Below are 18966 nucleotides of genomic sequence, written 5' to 3' on the forward strand. Positions count from 1 at the left end.
TGTGAGAGTGTTCACATCTGGAACATGAGTTCACTAAACGTTTTCAATAGAAAGGATGGAGTGCCTTTGTGACTAGCTAAAGCTGGTCTTTCATACTCTTTCTCCTAAAGAAACACTATATTGTACACTTTGTTAAAATTCTCAGCCAACCATTTTTAGATGACGTACCTATATTTTCCGTGTATAAGATGCCCCAATGTACAAGACATCCCCCACTTTTCCAACCTAAAATTAAGAAATCAATATTTTAAACATAAAATAGAAGACATTTTTATTTAATAATTAGGTTCCATTTCCATACCAGTACTGTCATATTATTCATCACACTTAGCTTTGAGCATACCACTTTATTCAGCCTCTGAGCTGAGAATGCTTGGACATTACCAGTCCCTGTTGCATCTGAGCACTGCCTACATGCTCCACCTCCAATGAGGTGTGTTTCAGTTGGTTTGTTCAGCATCAGCTGACGTCAATTACATAAGGCTCATGACTGGAGGGAGCTAAGCCTCATGATTGAAGGAAGCCTGTTTGCAGAGGCAAGGTATGGGTAGTTTCACAATTGCGTGGTTCTCTCCATGGCTTACTTCTGTGTATAAGACTACCCTCAATTTTTAGACAAAAGTATCATCTTATACATGGAAAAATATGGTACTAGAAACACATTGTGCATGTTTTTTCTAAAAATATATTTAATCTTGTAATAGGTGCAATAATGATTGCATAGTCAACTTGATTATGTTTTATGGTGATGCTTTCCAGGTGTTTTTTAGATAGACAGCACTCAGAAATGCTTTACCATTCCTTTCTTCTGGGGTTACCCTGGGACTGTGCAGTTTGCCCCCCCCCCCCAGACACTGAACTATCCAACCAGCTTTGTAAAATACTTATTTTAACGTAACAGGGACGATATCAAAATTAGGACTGCAATCCACTCTTATTAAATTAAAGGGGATTTCTCTGCCCCTTGAAAAATGATGCAAGATGGTTTCCCAGTCTTTCAGACCAATTTTTGGGCAGGGGTCACTGCAGAGTGGTGGGGTAGGGTTACTGACCTCCTCCCTGTTCTGCTGATGGAAGTTTTTCCAACAGCAGAACACTCTCAGATGCAGTCCTACCTATCCATGCATATACCAGGCTGTGGCAACCTGTACTCAGGAGCTCTGTGTTGTATGAATGCTCTGCTATAATTGGATTTCATTAGCGGACCTGGTGGGTGGCAGTGGCGGTGGGGGAGTCTCATATACTTCTACTGAAATGAATCAGAGTCAAAATCATGTAGCTGAAAGACAACTTATTATTAACAGGTTTTAATGAATCTTGTCATTTACCTTCTCAGCTTTGTATCTGAGTGACAGATAAGGACAGCTCTTTGGCATATAGGCAGTCTTTTAACTTTGAGCTGCGAATGAGCAGACTGGGTTCGTAATATGAACAGACAGAAACATGTTCAGTGGGCACAGAAGAAGCTGGCAAGCTGTTCCACAAAGTTATATTTAGAGAAAGGATGCCCTGTGAACTGCAGCCTGAGAGCATAATGGGTAGCTGGAAACAAGGGAATCAATCATAGTGGAAGCATCCACGCTTATTTGGCCTGGCCTTTGGGGATTCCTCCATCCCTTCCTCACAACTTTGGTGTTTATTAATGCAAAGCATTGTTGTGTTCTCTTCCCATGCCATCTAGTCGCCTGCCCTGCTCAATTGCCTTTACAGCAGAGAGCTTTAGAATTCCCTTTCATTATTGGGAGATTGTCCACAAGGATCACACAGCGGTCATGGTTTTTGTTTTTAAATTTCAACTTCTCTGATATGGGGTCTGCCACATCTATGGGTACTCCTATCCCTGGGCAAAATGGAACCCTGCCTTTGGGAGTTCAATCTCCTTGACAGTGGCTGGACTCCGCTGTTTTAAGATGATGATGATGATGATGATGATGATGATGATGATGATGATTTCAGTATAAACCAATGAAAGAACGGGGAAATACTAAACGACTGGTAGCTTTTTTGTCTAAGACAAGGAATCGGCTCCTCCTTATCTCGAGATGAGAAGGTAATTCCCCTTAGAAGGAGCCTCTCTGATCCCAAAGACCACCAACCTGGTAACCAGAGGCAAGCCCCTGTACCTAAGTTTCCACTTGCCACCTTTCCCAGGACAGAAGTATTCCTGGTTGGGTTTTTTAAGACTAATGTCTACCGGACAAGATATGTCACTCAAACAACAAAATAGTAAAACTTAGCCAAAGGCTAGGGTTTCTGGTAGAGCCACTCACTCCCTCTTTCCCAAGAACTACACTTGGGTAAAATATAAAAGATTTATTTAAAATTATAAAAATAAAGAAGTCAAAGGAAATAAATTGTACATTTTAAAAGATTGCTGTAGCATACAGATAAATAGCATTCAAATACTCAAGTAATTAGGCTAGTTAAAGTATCTCCAATTGAAATAATAAAAGCTCTAACTAAGGAAGGTTTTCTGATTTCTTTGAATAGTTACGTTATTTCTAACAAGCAAGCATAAATCTCTCCCTCCTCCATTCTGCTAACAAGCTGCCTAGCTAACAAGCAGGAAGGGGGGAATTCCTCCATTCTCTTTACTAGGTCTTAACTTCCCTTTTGCTAAACATCTCCTTAGCCAATCAGATTTAATTCCTTTGTTTAGTAGCTTCAATCACAGAATGTAATTTTTTCTTCAGTCCCGCCTCTTCTTCTCATGGGATTCTTCCTCAGTCAACAACTCTGTGATTCCAGCTAGAATGTGTGGTATCAGTTCATGGATGGGACAGCCTTGCCTGGCTGGCTGGAGATGAAAACACTCTTCTCTCCCGATCAAGTAAGCACCACCTGTGGAAAGTCCAGAAAACAAAGGACTACATATCCCACTTCATTACAAGGATTGTTGTTGTTGTGACTTATATGGCACCCCATAGTGCTAGAACAGTCTCTGGATGGTTTACAACATAATTATGCAAGGAACACTTTATCCCCTGGGCAATATGAGTGCTCAATTTATTGAACTCAGAAAAATGGAAGGTTGAGTCAACTTTGAGCCAGCTACCTGAACCCATCAGGAACTAATGCCGATTGTGAGCAGAGGCTTGATTGCAGTTTAACCATTGAGCCAAGGGGCTCACCATGGATTGGGAGAAGTGTTCCAATTCACACCATCAGAAGTATGTTCTGAATCTGCACCTCTGACTTGAGATTGCAGCTTCGATTTTGAAATATGCTTTAAGCCAATGTGAGCACAAACTTTGGAGCTATTGTGTTTTTTTCTGTGCCATACACACAGACCTCTGGTGTCCAGCCTGATAAAGACCTACCTGTATGGGTCAAAAGCTAGTTTCTATGTATGAATTTGTAGTGGTCTATTAAAAGTGGAAACAAGTGCCTGCCTTTGGATTGTGTAGAAGGACCACATGACTTTTTTTCCCTTTGACTTCTCTCTGTAAGCTTTTTGCATGAAGAAGATAGGCAAAACATCTCCTGCAGCCAGCCTGCTGATGTGGCTGTTGACAATGCTATACAAACACATACATAAATGACTACAAGCACATAGTTTTATTAACCCAGTTGTTCACAAGGCATCATTAGCTTCAGTCTCAGTCTGAAAAAATGCAGTACCATCAAAATGTTCTTCCTGTCTCTGGGGGAGAGTAGAGAAAGGCAACGACCCTGACTTTGACTCTCCTCTTGGCCTTATCTGTCATTATCTACATCTAAATCAGGCTTGTCCAACCTGCGGCCCAAGGGCCGCATGCGGCCCAGGTCAGCTCGTAATGCGGCCCAGTGCAATTTTTTATTTTTAAAGAAATTCCAAAGTTTCAAGTTACACTGCCGGCGCTTGCAGCCAGAATGTGGCCGGGGCATGCCACAACAGTAGAGGGGGAGAGAGGGAAGGAAGGAAGGAGTGGGAGGGGAGGGGACAGGGGGGCTGCGTGACTGCATTGCGCCATCCCCGTCAATAGGCGGACCCCCTCCCGGCCCCATAAAGCCGCCGGAGTCGAAGCTGGCAGCCTCTGCTGTCTAAGATCGCAGCTGCCGGTAAGCGCGCTTGGAGTGGGGCTGCAAAAGGAAGGCTAGGGCTGCCCCCCATGCAGCCCAAACCACATTTATGTGCAGCCCAAACCAAGTTTTCATCTTCTAATGTGGCCCAGGGAAGGTGAAAGGTTGGACACCCCTGATCTAAATACTGTACCCTTCTGCTCAGCCCTTGATATCAGAAGGGATTCATTACTTCCTCCTTAGTGCCCTTTGAAAAGGCTCCAAGGCTCAACCACTGCAGGAGGTGGCTGGGGAAAAAAGTAACACCTTCATAAGAGAAGCTGTGATTGGTCTCAGTTACTATAAAGCAACATACGTGCATGGACAGACAAACATACACGTGAACAACTTCAAGATATTTCACACCTGGCTGTTTCTTTTATTGGCTCTATAACTTTCCTGCATGCCCTGATTTGATTTTGATTTAGAGAAAACCATAGATTGCCACTTGATTTTTAAAGGCACAACAGTATGTGATCAGGGAGTGCACAGTGGAAGGGGCAGGAGAGGCGAGCATCAATAGCTGGCAGTCTGAAGAAATATTTGGCATTATTTATCATTTCTTTCCTGTGTCAAAATACTTCCAAAGAACATATAATTTTGTTGAACCATATTCTTGTTTCACATACGCTATAGCACACTGTGTACAGAACATTTTACAAAATATTTATGAAAAGACCACTTAATTTGGTGAGAGAAAATCCTGTTTTATGTCTTCTCAAGACTACTGTGCTCTCTAGTTTAGATGGGCACTGGAGATTGCCCGCTGTACTCTCTGTGAAATAGAATACAGTAGATGGTTGATTACAGTTCGAAGGAAGCTGTCTGGGCAATAGCATCGGCTGTATTTTCCTGGATATAAGCAAGCTGGCTTTGATTCTTAACACTGGTGAATGAGCTCTGTGGGCAAGCATTGCTCATTTCAGGGGAACTGGTCTCAACATGTTCTTGATTACAGTGCCTGGAGATAAAGAGTAGAGTTCACTAGCAGAATTCTCAATACCTCCCCAAGTAATAGTTCCAAGACATCCTTCAGAAAATTAAAATTAAAAGTAAAGCCAATGTGCATCTGTAGCAGAATTGTTTCTACCTATTTTAATAATGCAGACAAGACTAAGGCAGAATAACGTAGAAATTCCTTGCTTCTCTTTGCTCCAATAGGATTCTGTTTCCAGTTGTAGCTCCCCAGATACTTCTCGAAGCTTAGAAGTATCTGGTTGGTTACCGTTGAAGATAAGAGCTGTCTGTTGTTGTTTTCTTCTCAGCAAATGGTTTCCAGATGTATATCACCTAGTTTGAAAATGAACATTCGAAAGAATGTAAGACAATTCTATCAAAGGCCTGTCTGGTTCAGTGTTCTGTTTCCCACATTGACACCTCTGGGAAGCCCACTAGCAGGATGTGAGAGAAATAACCTTAAACCACTATTGTTCACTTTCAACTGACAACAAAGGCATGTCGCCTCTGCTTCTGGTGGAGGTAATATATCGGCATCATGCATGGTTGCCATTGCAAGTTTTATGATCCATGAATTTACCTCATTTTTTTAAAATAGCTGCCTACATGGATGGCCCTTGCCACATCTTAGGAACTATTGCCCGTGTGAGGCAGCATATCTTCTCTCTCCCCTGAATGTTCTGCAGCTCACCTTCATTGGATGACCAGGGGATGAGAGGAAGGAAAACTCCACTATCCACTTTCTGCATACTGCAATAATGTTAATGCATGGCAATGTCTCTCTCTTACTCTCCAACCTCACTCCCAATAATGAAGTATTTCAGATGTTGTAGCATTTTCTGGAGAGCTGCTCTGCAAGTGCCCTCATTTGTAGTTTTCCTACTTTGAATTTAAAATCCTTTCTAAAGAAAGGCAGCTTGAAAAGTATGGTAGAATTCTATAAAATACTGCAAGTATAGTCACATCATACTAAATCCCACTGAATTCACCTTTTTCACAGCGGCTGCACACAGGGTCAACGTTTGCATTAAGCTATCCATCACAATGCCACTATCACTCACCAACAGCCTAGACTCCTCTAGCATATACATGACATCAGGAGTTTTGCATCCATGTGTATCACTTTACAAATACACATGCTGTTGTGATGCCTATTCCCTCACAGTTTGGAGTGATCCTCTTGCAGCTCACTGAACACCCCTGAACCCCGGGCTCTATAAATTATAAAGGAATACAATACACAGAATTCTTTGCAATAGGGAAGCAAACTCTTTGGAGAATCTTTGACAAAATGACTCGGTCTATCGAGACTGCCTGTCTCAAGCAAAATCAGGACAGTGGTTAAATTTTTTCACACCTGTAGTCAGGGTAGAGATCCACTGAATGAAATAAGAGAACAAAGCATTTAACAATCACAGTTGTAAACAAACAGATTTCCATATAAACTAATAAAAAGAAAACTTTTCTGAATTAAAACAAATGCCATATAGGAATGATGTGATTATATTTCCAACAAAATCAATTATCTCCACCACCAATTTAATTAATGTCGCTTGCTTGAAATGCTCTCCAGAATTAAAATGAATCATGACAAGACGGGCATAGTGCAAATTTGTATTGCATAGCACCTTAATAAATGCTCCAACATTTCATCATCTGAAACAGCAAAATATTGATAAAGCCACATGTAAAGAAATGTGGTTTGTGCTAATTCAGTGCTGTTGCCTCTGCCAAAACAAAAACAGTAAACAGTAACAGAATAATGATCTGAGTGGCAGGAATAAGAAACCATTCATTATAAGAAATAATTAAAATTAGCATTTTGAAAGTTATCAGCATTAGAAAGAGAGAGGAGAATGTTGTATCACCCCCAAAGGAAAGAAAGTTCATGCTTTGCGAAAAAGGAGAGTGAATGTTTCTGGGAGGTCTTGCCCTTTATTTTCCTAACATACTCACCAGTAGATTCAGCTATAGATCTCCAATCTGGTTACAACCCTGGCTTTTACCATCCTGATTGTCCATCTATGACCATGTTCCAGTTTGCTGGTATCCTTCTCAAACCGGTGCCCAGAATGGATACAATATTCCATGTGAGGTCTAACCAAAGCAGAAGAGAGTAACGCTATTTTTTCTCTTTATTGGGATACTCCTTGGGAAAGACCTTGATGTTGGGAAAGTGTGAAGGCAGGAGGAGAAGGGGACGACAGAGGATGAGATGGTTGGGCAGTGTCATCGAAGAAACCAACATGAATTTGACCCAACTCCGGGAGGCAGTGGAAGACAGGAGGACCTGGCATGCTCTGGTCCATGGGGTCACGAAGAGTCGGACATGACTAAACGACGATGACTTCTATTAATGCAGTCTGGTATATATGAATTGTAAACCACTTCTGTATATTCTCTAATTTGAAAACCTCAAAAGGGTTGTTGTAAATCAGAATTGACTTAATGGCACACAATTGACACCTTGTGGTGCATGGTTAAACTGTTGTACTGCAGGCAAACTGTGCTCATGGTCTGGGGTTCAATCCCAGGTAGCTGGCTGAAGGTTGATGCAGCCTTCCATCCTGCAGAGATTGGTAAAACGAGTACCCAGCTCACTGGGAGGTAGGGGCAATGTGTAGCCTGCATAATTAACGTGTAAACTGCCCAGAGAGTGCTTCAAGTGCTATGGGGCAGTATATGAGCAGCACACTTCTATATATTTTCTTTGTTTGTTTGTTTTGTTGCAGGGTCACACTGTTGAGTCATGATTTAGTTTATAGCCTCACAACTTTTTGACCCATCATTATTTTTCAGATGCACTACTGCCTAGACAGTTATCAGTCATCCTAAATCCTAAAACATGCATCTGTTTTTTTTCTACTTAGATGAAAAATTCTACATTTATCCCTGTTGAAATTAGATGAATGTCATTCATTTTTCTTGGACATTAACTCTCCGACTTCTCCAAGAATTCTCAGTCAGAATTCTGGGAGTTCCAGCGCACAGACACACACTTATGGACACCTACATTTCACTTACTTGGAACAAGGCCTACCTTAGAAGCTAGCTGTTGTGACCTATAATTATATAATGGTTTAGGACTTCTATATTTGTTGGAACATCTCTCTCAGAAATAGCTAACCTTTTCACCCACTCTTCTTAGTCCATGTTGCTAAAAGTGTTGCTTCCACACCAAGGAAGGCAAAAAATTGGAAACAAGGAATTCATTTCTTTAAAATATTTTTATCCCATCTTTCTCTTTAAAAATACCCCAAGGTGGTTCCAATTGAAGTACGCCAGGCTCCTTCTCTTCTGATACACAGGAAATGACTGAAGACAGAATTATATAAAACTGCTTTCAATAACTTATCTCCGGATGCTGTTAATATTAATTTTTTCTGTTCTTGTGCTTTCTTTTTCTTTTTGTATGACTTTTAGATTTAGATCAGTGAACTGCCGGATTTTCCAGTAGATTATGCTCTGAAGTGGTTTACCATTGCTTTCTTCTTCTTCTTTTTTAATTTGCAGGTCGCTTTTCTTCCAGTTTGGGATCCCAAGGCAGCTTGAAATCTGACAACAAGCCACACTAAAAGCACAATAGATCACATAGTTAAAATCAATTAAACATACAATAATGATAAAAATCCATTAATTAATTAATTACACAATAATATTTGAAAACATTTAATAACATTAAGAACACACTTAGAAGAACAAAACACCAGTTATTCCACAACTCTTTCACACCTTGCTGTTTCACGAGCTCCACAGCGCTCCATGTTCCATAAGTAATGTCAGGGGCTTTTTCAAATGAAGCTTTTCCAGCTGCACAAGGGCTCTGTCAGTTCATGGCTTGAGCAAAGCCAAACACAAATCTTCAGGCTGAAGTGTTTCTCTAGCGTCTGTTACTTGCCCTCCCACCTGGAATAACCCCGCAAGACCAAGTTTGTGGGTAAATCATGGGCCACGCTTTATTTGGAATCCATTCCATTTCCATAAACATTGCCACTCCTGGCAAAAGGGTGGTGCTGCTGTAGTGCGGATTCAGGTTAGTTCTTGATCATCAAATGACTATTTAACAGCCAGTTGGCTGTGCTCCGGCCTCAGTCATCCCCTTCTTCCTTACCAAGGCATCACTATCGGCCTCCATTTTCCGGACCCTCTTTCCCTCTCTCTGTGCCAACCTTGGGTCCGGGGGCATCTCCAGCGCATCCCACCTTCCCAGCACTGAGATCGCCTGATCGGCAGTGCTGCGACCTGAGACGTGCTGCCATTTTCTGTCATTAACATATAATCCAAGTTCCAATAGCACTCGAATCCGCACTACGCGCCCCTGCATGACCAAATTCTACCGCCCTTGCTAGAACTAAACCTCTTAATCTAGTGCAGGATAGGAGAAAAATCCCCGCCTCCACCTGCCAATCAGGAGGCGGGTCAAAAATTCCTATCCGGCCCCCAGCAAAAGGCGATCAGCTAATCTCGCACTAGCAAATAGGACGGGTGGGTGGGACGCCACTCACGGGAACAAAAGGGGAGCCACCAACGTGACTGCCCCTCTTAAATATGCCCTGCTCAGCCCACACCCCTCGGCTGATCTCAGGCAAGTCCTGTAGCCTTGCGAGGCATCCGGGGCAGCTGGCGAAGGCAACGCCTCCTGGGGATCCCTTTGGGCCCCCTCCCGGCATTGGCATTTGTGATTAACAAGGCCTGTAGATTTTTCAGAACTGATGAATGGGAAGATGAGGAGATTCTGGTCAAAAAGAAGTTGTTTTAATGTGGTTTGAGCAGTTTGGTTTAAGTCTGGAAACCCAACACTTCCCAACCCTTATATGTCTGTTACAGTTACATGACATTGTCTGTTTCTGATGGTCTTAATAAATAGATACACATAAATCTATCATTTCCCCCTGTTTCCACAATTGTACATCTATGAGCTTCCAATGACACCACAGTCTTTTCTGAACCAAACATTTCATGTCCAGTTACATGGTTTAAAAGAACAACAACAACAACAACAACAACAACAACAACAACAACAACAACAACAACAACAAAACATGCATCATGTGGCAAAAGAACTCAACAGATGTCTCTCCATAGTGTGTCTTAGAGGAATCCACAGAAATATAACAATGAAAACAGGAATGAGAGACTTATATGGAAGGAACACTTTCATGCTACTGATTGCCTTTACTTGAGGGAAAATCACCAGCTTTATAAACCACTTTATAGAAGATTTAGGTTGACACAGTGCGATACCTCGGGGATATGCAAACCATGTCTTGCTGCTAGCACTGCAGAACTTGGCAAATAAAACTGTCAAAGTCACTTACAATTAAGGTATCAAAAGAGCACCTCAATCGAATATAAAACAATGTAGCAGCTTAGCCACTTGCCCTAATTTATTGTCAGAAGTGTGCTCCTGAGACAACTTCCATTTGCACTCGTTGCTAATGGTGGACAAGGAGATAGCTCAAGGTTTATTGATAAACAGCATCTAATAATAATAAAAAGAGTGAACCTGCAAACAGGAATCCAGAAGTGACCACAGTTCTTAAGCATTTTAAGCAATCTGAATATTTTTGTCTCAAACAAGAAACCAGTGGCATCCCCCCCCAAGTGAGTTCATAAGCCTGAATAGTTCCAAGTGCAGAAAGTACTGGCAGTAGCACATTATATAACTGAGGCTTAAAAGCCATTCTTTTGTTCCCTAATAGGTTTCAGCACACATGAAATATAATTAATCAGTTATGGAGGAAAGTCATTTTGCTGCCTGGCTTAAGAAGCATTAAACCAAAACCTACCAAAGCTAACAAAACCATAAGAAGAGGGAGTAGGAAGCCGCATTAATAAAATTCAGAGGAATGGACGGGTCCTTTGAATGTGCCAGGTTTAAGGGAGCAATATACCAGTTTTTCTTATCTGTATTCAGGGGTAAATAAACTGCATGTATCCACTGAATTTATTTTAAAAAGGGAGGGGGCTATTTAGGTCTATCATTAACAGATGGTGCCAATTTTTGCCCACATTGGAAGATCGAACACTTTGGCAAGATTGTCTGTAGAACGGGAAAGCAGAAGTTTGTGTTTACAGCTGCTGCTGGGATAACCAATAGTGAGGGATTATGTGGGGTGTCACCCCAAAACATCTGCAGGGCCACAGTTGTCCACCCCATTGTCTACATTTTATAACCAAAGGCTGAAATTCTTATGTTTTCACTCCTCAGATAGTCTTCTTTTGCTCTGTTGCACTTGTGCAGTTGTTCACAATTCCATATTTCTATTTTTACCTTCTCTGTAAAATGCACAATACAAACACAGGGACCAGTGAGAATTTCTATTGGCCACCCTACTTCTTTCACTCAGTTCCTGAATATAGATATGCGCTTTCTTTTGACAAATATTGTAATACAATCCAAATCTGGGATATTTGTGTGTTCTTGGGTGACTGTGGGCCGCAGCGAAGAGCCCAAGTGCATTACAGGGGCAGGGAGGGGATCTCTTGTGTTAAATTCATGTCACCATTAGATGTGGAGAAAGAGAAAAGAAAACTAAACTTGGAAGCAATTGAGGTGAAGAGCATCATCTTTTCATTAAAAATGATTTTTCCATGCTTTTCCTGCTGCAAAGTCACAGACTATATCATTATAGTCTTGTGGCTACAGCACTGTCAAGAAATAGGAAAAATGGATAAGGCTGCGGTCAAACTTGCAAAATGTTTCTGAGTTACTCTTCATGCATTTCGACTCTTTTTGTGTTTGTGTGTTCATATGGCGTACAGCCATTACGGATTGTTTTGCTTCCCTCTCCGCATCAAATCCAACCCACTGGGAGGCTACTACTATTTTTGTTCCATGTTTCATCGCGCATTACTATCAGCATTCCATGGAGTGTGTACTCCTAAATCAGTTTATTTCCTATGCATCTGGCATGCGGGTCCACGTCTCCCAACAGCTGCCGTCTGACTTCTTCTTCTTGAAAAATAATTTTCAAAGTGAAATATCAGTGTGTTGGTATGCTTCTGTCAAATAGGGCTTGACGTACTTGAGGTCTGTAAAGGGAGAAGGGGGCTGATGGGGGAAATTGAAGGAGGAAGCTGAAGGTTATCTGAGAAGTAGAGGGGGCAGGTATAATAGTAGGATTCTTCCCCAAAGTCCTGCAGGAATGGCTGAATGGAAGCATGTAGAGCATCAGGCCCTCCTACTGCAGTGCTTCCCACACTCCCCCCCCTCGTGGTTCCCCCTCGTGGTGGCAGCAGAGCAGGGGAATTGGTGAGGGGTGCAGGGCAAAACAGGAAGCAAAGAAGCATGAAGGAGCCGGAGTCACAGCCAGAGCAGCAACAACAGCAGCAACACCGTCATTGGGTTGGCAAAACAAACAAACAAACAAACAAACAAACAAACAAACAAACAAACAAACAAACAAACAAACAAACAAACAAACAAACAAACAAACAAACAAACCCCAAAGCTTCACCGTTGCTATTTGCTTGTTTGGTGGCACCCCAGGGAGCTGCAAGGAGGTGCAAGGGTCCAACAAGGGCATTTTGCTGACACAGCAATGTGCCTACACACTTTTTTTTAATAAGGGGGAAGGGGGGCAGAGGAAAGCAAAAATATGTCCCGCTTGAGGAGTGTAGCTGAACGTACCGCATCTAATTGACTCTTAAAAAGGCAGAACAGTTAAAAAGGTCTGAACCACTATCACAGGATGTATGCCATGTGACCACAACATGTGACTACAGAGGAACCAGAAGATGTGAGAAAGAAGGGGCCATTTCTCTAGTCTGACCACAAATGAACTCAGTGGTTTAGCCATCTGGCTGCAGAGCCAGAGGTTGGAAGTTTGATTCCTTACCGTGCCTCCTTGAGAGGGGCTGGACTTGATGATCCATAGGGTCCCTTCCAGCTCTGCAGTTCTAAAATAATTATTAAAGAGAAAATATAAAGTTGTTGTGGGTTTTTCAGGCTCTTTGGCCGTGTTCTGAAGGTTGTTCTTCCTAACATTTTGCCAGTCTCTGTGGCTGGCATCTTCAGAGGACACCACAGAGTGATTAAGACAGCATATACACCTTTCCTACTCCCAAAATTGTCCCAGTGCCATAGCCTAACCCCAAACCTCATGCAAGCTTTCAGCAAGGCCTTTCCATTCTTTTGTTCTGCTTTCCCACTCCATTCCTACCTACATATTCACTCACAAGCCAAATCCAGCTGGGGAGGAAGCATTTCCTTGGGAAGCCAGGCATTCAAGCAGGTGTCCTTCTCTCTCCTGGTTTCAGGGAGTCCATGGCACTGCTTAGTTTCAAGGCCAGAGGCAAGCACAATTCAGTATCTGGGGAAGCCCATGATACTCAAAGAAACCTTCCCACCAGAAACACATCTTGGTGTGTATTGGCATGTGGAAAGAAACATTTCCTGCAGGCATGGAACTCAGGCTCATGTCTTGAGTTTTGATGCAACTGACAGTTTTATTATGCAGTCAGTTTTGGTTGGCATGAATGTTCTTAGAAAAAATGCATTTCCTACCTCATTCCAAATCGCCCAAGGGTTCAGTTTGGAAAAGAGGAGGAAGTTCAGGGATATAAAGATGAGGCTTTATCTGTAGCTGAATAAATTTGCATTTCACTCCATAATTTCTCAAGAGTACTCAAACTTGCCCAAATTTATGATCAGAATACCTTCTTTACCCATCTCAGGTGTATATTTAGATGAGTGATTCGTAGCTGGTCAGTAGCAGAACCTGGAAAGAGTAACTTTTTTTGGATGACCACCTCCGGAGTTCTAGGAATTGTAGTCCAAAAATGTAACTTCAACACTCTAGTCAGTAGTAAGGAAACAAATGAACTACCTTGGAAGTTGATGTATATTCCTTTGTTGGAGATTTTTAAACAGAGATGTTGCAGAGTTGAATTTTGGTTAAAAGCCGCTAGCTGAGCAGCAAATGTGCAGGGAGTTACAGATCAGAATTAGCTTCATGTCTCTCCAAATTAGACCACCTCCTTTTGTCTCCTCAACTGGCACTTATAGTCTCAATAGTGTACTCTGAAACATTTGTAAGAGAAAGATTAAAAATGTTCCATTTACTCACAGTTGAATAGATCAAAACAATGTACTGTATAAAATGACTGCTTACAACAACAGGCTTCAACAGACTTACAGCTTGCTTCCAGCAGACTGTTACATTCTCATAAGTGTACTAACTGCATACTAACTGCCAGCAGACTAAAAAGAAAGGGTAAAAGACACTTAAGCAGAGAGGTGTGACTTTCTTTGAAACCAGAGACAGGGAGGGAACAATTGATTACTGCTAGATTGATTGACAGTCACCTCAGCCCAGAATGGTCTCTCCCAGACAAACCTATTAAAAGTAATATACGAGGCTGAAATAACTCCAACAAGAGTTTGAATGGCTGTCTGTCTGGAATGCTTTACCTGTGGATTTCCTATACTGACAGGCAGTTCAATTTTCTGGCCTTTGGCCAGCTGTACAATCCTATGATTCTATTAAAAATAAAACAGTAGAGGTCTGCAAGACTTTTTAAGAGCCACTCTAGAAGAACGAAGCAAGGAATGTGCTTGAGCATCATAGAGACAAGTCTTTTCAGTACACTCTGCTTTGCTCTGCTCTTTTGCTTTGTCTCTTGCTGGCACTACTTAAATTATAAGTGCCATGTCTCAAGCAGCTTACCTGGATATTAACAGCCATTGACCTGAGAGGTATTTCCCCAAGGAACAGCTATTTATTCACATTACTGGTGAGTGTGGGATTTTGTCATCCTTGTGGAAACCCTGTTTCCAGGGAAAGGGAAAGGAGGGAACATAAAAAGAAGAAAAGCAAAACTGGAAAGGGCAAAATGAAGAGATGAATGAGAAAGAAAATGTGGGGAATACCTGAAAGAAGAGGGGATGAGGGAAATATGTTTGAAGGGAAGTGGAGTTTCGGACAAAAATGTGTGAAAGAAAGAATACAGTTGTGGAGAAAAAAATGGTAAACTGAGACAGAAGAAATGACAAGAGAGAATTGTATGGTGAGTGACAGTGTGTAAGGTTTAGAAACAAGTGGGAATTGCAAGGTGAATATGACACATGGTTGTTGTGGGTTTTTCGGGCTCTTTGGCCATGTTCTGACGGTTGTTCTCCCTGACGTTTTGCCAGTCTCTGTGGCCGGCATCTTCAGAGGACTGGAGTAGGAACTCTGTCCATGCTCTGTTTGTACGTTTGGATTGGATGTAATATGGCCACGATTTTATTAGTTATAGCTGATATAGCCTTGGCTCAGAGTGGGATAATTCATCTAAGCCTTGGATGACCTGTCTGCCATGTACAAATGATCTGCCATCAACAGGGTTCCTGATCAAGAACACTGTGTGGTGACCAGAGATGAGGATATTCTTGAATACAAATATCCCCATCCCAGCTGCACATAATGAGGGTCTGGCCCTCGGAACTGGCCCGTCCACTCATGTGCCACTGTGCTGTCAGTGTCCCATTCTTTCTGCCAATCATGGAAGTAGCTCCACTGTCTCCCTGCTCAGCTGGGCATTCAGCAGCTGTGCGGGGAGACTCATCCTCGTGCCTGGCAGATTGTCCTTGAAGATTTTTTTTTTTACTAATCCAGCTATGTTTTTTAAGCTGTAATTGTTACTTTGATACTGAAAAGATCAAATAACACGGTAGACTATGGGTGTGATCAGATGTTATCACTCATGTTTTGAACTGCATGTGACACGGCCCATTTCGAGCTATTTTCTGATGATTGCACAATGCGCAGGAAATTGTGAACCAGTCCAACCCTCCTCTGTGTTCAATCCAGACTTTTTTTTTTGTTCTAGTGGAAGAACTGCTGTGTTTTTGGAGTTTGTCTGGAGTGTTGGGGACTGGATTGTGTTTGCACAGAAGTGTCATGTCAAAGGAGATTATGCACAGTGAGGTGGTTCCTTCCTACATGGTCCAAGGCAATCCAGCTTCCCTAGCTGATCATACACGGAGTCCTGAAGAAGCTGAAAATTGCTAACAGAATAGGGAGCTGGCCCACAGTCCTACTGAGATATAAAACTGAAGCAGGTTGCAGGATATAAAGAGATCTCAGACTCATGTTTTGGCCTCCTTATTCATATGGAAGAAGATCTCAGGCTTCAGATTTCTGATTTCCGATATTGTAACTACTCAGAACCAAAGGCTGCAAGTGTAGAAAACTACAAAAACTCTGTGTAAGGTTTGCAGTGTTTGTAGCTGCTGATGAAATGTAAAAATAGAGCTTCAGTATGAAGATTGTACATTTGAGTCATCTTCACCAGCTGGCATCTGGATATAATACTGAGAAGGCTAAGGAAGTGTTTTGTTGCTGTCTCTTGGTTTGAGAAAAATCAGGATAATAGTAAAGTTCCAGTTTGCTTAGGGAGATTGAGAAGATGATTTGGGGGGATTTTTATTCCTGATTTTCATTTGAAGCTGTCTTGTAAATTCCCTCTAATGCGGTTGCACATCTGTACATGGCCACTAGGGATCTTTGAAGTTCCAGTTGTTTCTAATTAACATTTGAGTAATGCAAAGACCTATCTTTTCCATCTAAATCAGGCGAACCAGTTTCTTTGCTGTGTGCCTGTCTAGAACTGAAAACAATCTGAGTAAGGATGGATAAATTGCAACTGAGACCTTCATTGTTCTTCATTGTATACAATGCTGATTCCTGTGGCATGGTGAGGATGCCTATACCCAGTGGGGTTGTCCTCTCCTACTAAGATCAGTCTCACAGTATAGAAGTGTTTTGAGGTCCATCTGGATGTCTTTCTTGGCCAGGAACATGTCTTATCAGATGTGGACAGTTCTTGGCTAAGCTCCCTCCAACAGAAGACCCAGCTACTTGTGATTGTATGCCTTGCTAACATCATATCTGGACTGTTGTAATATGCTGCATCAGGGGATGTCCTTGAAGACTGTAACCTGTAAACCACCCAGAATAGTGCTTGTCCTAATGGGATGATATATAAATAAAATAGAACAGAACACAATAGAATACTGCTAGCAAATTGCAAATAGTAAATATTTGCAGTACCATAGTAACACAAGAGTCCACAATTTTTCATCAGATTAAAAACAAACAAGCAATGTTACCCATAAGGAACACATTGGTCAAATGACTGCAGGAAAGGTGCCTGCCAAAACAGTTGTCAAGAAAAAAGCATCATTTTAAGATTCAAGCAGCTGTTAACATGACAGTGCTGTGAAATCTTCCAAGCTGGACAAACAACTGTTTAGAAAATGGTACTGTTATAAAAATAGCTATATAGAGAGTGATTATAGGGTTATTATTGATGGAGAAGCCCATATAGGACCTAATTGAAAAGGGTCTAAAAGCCAAAAAGTCAGAATGGTTTTCTTTTCTTTTCCCCTTCATCACAGATCCAAAGAAAGGCACCTGAAGAGGGCAAGCCTTCTCCTGGGATCAAATGAACAGTTCAGAGTTTTATGCGGAGATGTGGATTAGATACTTGAACTGCCTGTGACGTCCAGGGGGAAAGAAAGCAGACTACCTCGGGTGTTGTTGTGGAAGCTGTTCAGCTTCCGATAGGCTAGTCCTGTGAGATATCAGGCCACGGCAGATTTTCCATTGCACACAGTTTCATTTGGAAGAAAGGTTTCTTTGTCTGCCTTTGACAATTAAAATCGAGATTAATGTGTTCCCAACCTGATCAGTGACAGCCACATTAGAAACACAAATATGCATGTAAAATGTCTTACTAGTTAATCCAGATCATAAAATGAAAATGGAAAGCATGGAGCAGCAGAAACAAAGATACATGCATTAAATCTCCATTATTTTGGTAAAAATAAGGTACTTCCCAATATGAGAGATTTCTCTGAAATCAATCCTAATGCAAAGTGACTGTATATATGGAGTGTAATGACTGTGATTAATTGCATTTCTAATGGGAAACACAGCTCACGCAGATATGTTGCAATTTAGGTATAAATGATATGGGTAGCTGGCTACTTCAGATTCAGTTTTTTCTCTCTCCATTCATTCATTTTAAAATACTCATCAGTACTCTGATTGTTTTAAAAAATCATATAAAGAAGTTTAAAACTGCATTCTTTCTTCAGAGTCAACCAAATTGATATCAGTAGGGCATACATTCCGATGAATAAGCACAGAACTGCTGCAAGATTACAACCCTGTGGCTGTAATTCTGTTCTGTAAATTGTGCAGATGTCATCAGCCACTGTGATTTTCAGAAATAAAAACTTTCTAATTCCTGCCTGAGGCTAGAGGATTAGAGATGGGCATGAACCACTGGTTCAGCAGTTCAGTGTGGTTCATTTCCCAGCCAAACAGCTGGTCTGCAGTTTGGCACCCCACCCCCTCCAGCAGGTGCCCACTTGGTAGCAGTGCCCCACCCCTCCTCCTCTGGGTGCTGCCTCTTAGTGGGTGCCTGCTGGAGGAGGCAGATCAAACCACAGATCAGTTCAGCCAGGAAATGAACTGCACTGAATCACTGAACCAGCAGTTCATGCCCATCTCGCTACGGAATTCTGGGAACTGTCATCAAGAAAAGTAGATTTTCCAAAGTGTCTATTTTATTTTATTTGTAGGCCACCTTTCTCCCAATAAGGGGACCCAAGGCAGCTCACAATATTAAAAAAATAATTAAAAACATACAGTACTAAGTTAAACATTAAAAAACAATTAAACTGTACACTAGTTAAAATACAATTGAATAATTAAAAGCAAGTAAACTTTTTTAAAATTTATATTAACATGTAATATAAATTTTATATTTTAAATTATATTATTATAATTATATTATTAGAATATATATATATATATATATATATATATATATATATATATAATATATTATAATTTCTATATTATAATATATAATAATATATTAAATATTGAATATTATAATTTATATATTATAATATGGTGACACATCTGATCTTGTTTTCTATGGCTAGACTACAGAATCCTAGCATGTCAT

The 18966-nt window shown here is 41.3% G+C and overlaps 1 long non-coding RNA gene across 1 annotated transcript; it reads right to left on the minus strand.

Annotated features, from left to right (window-relative positions):
- Window positions 1-1776: 1776 nt before the first annotated feature.
- On the minus strand, window positions 1777-18049 carry LOC144585862 (uncharacterized). The gene is made up of 2 exons (XR_013540453.1): window positions 12840-18049; window positions 1777-8569 (listed from the first exon to the last, which is right to left on the minus strand). It is a non-coding gene; the product is annotated as an uncharacterized LOC144585862 (long non-coding RNA).
- Window positions 18050-18966: the final 917 nt, after the last annotated feature.

Source organism: Pogona vitticeps, chromosome 1 (genome assembly GCF_051106095.1).
Source record: "Pogona vitticeps strain Pit_001003342236 chromosome 1, PviZW2.1, whole genome shotgun sequence".
In the NCBI taxonomy this organism is placed as follows: domain Eukaryota; kingdom Metazoa; phylum Chordata; class Lepidosauria; order Squamata; family Agamidae; genus Pogona; species Pogona vitticeps.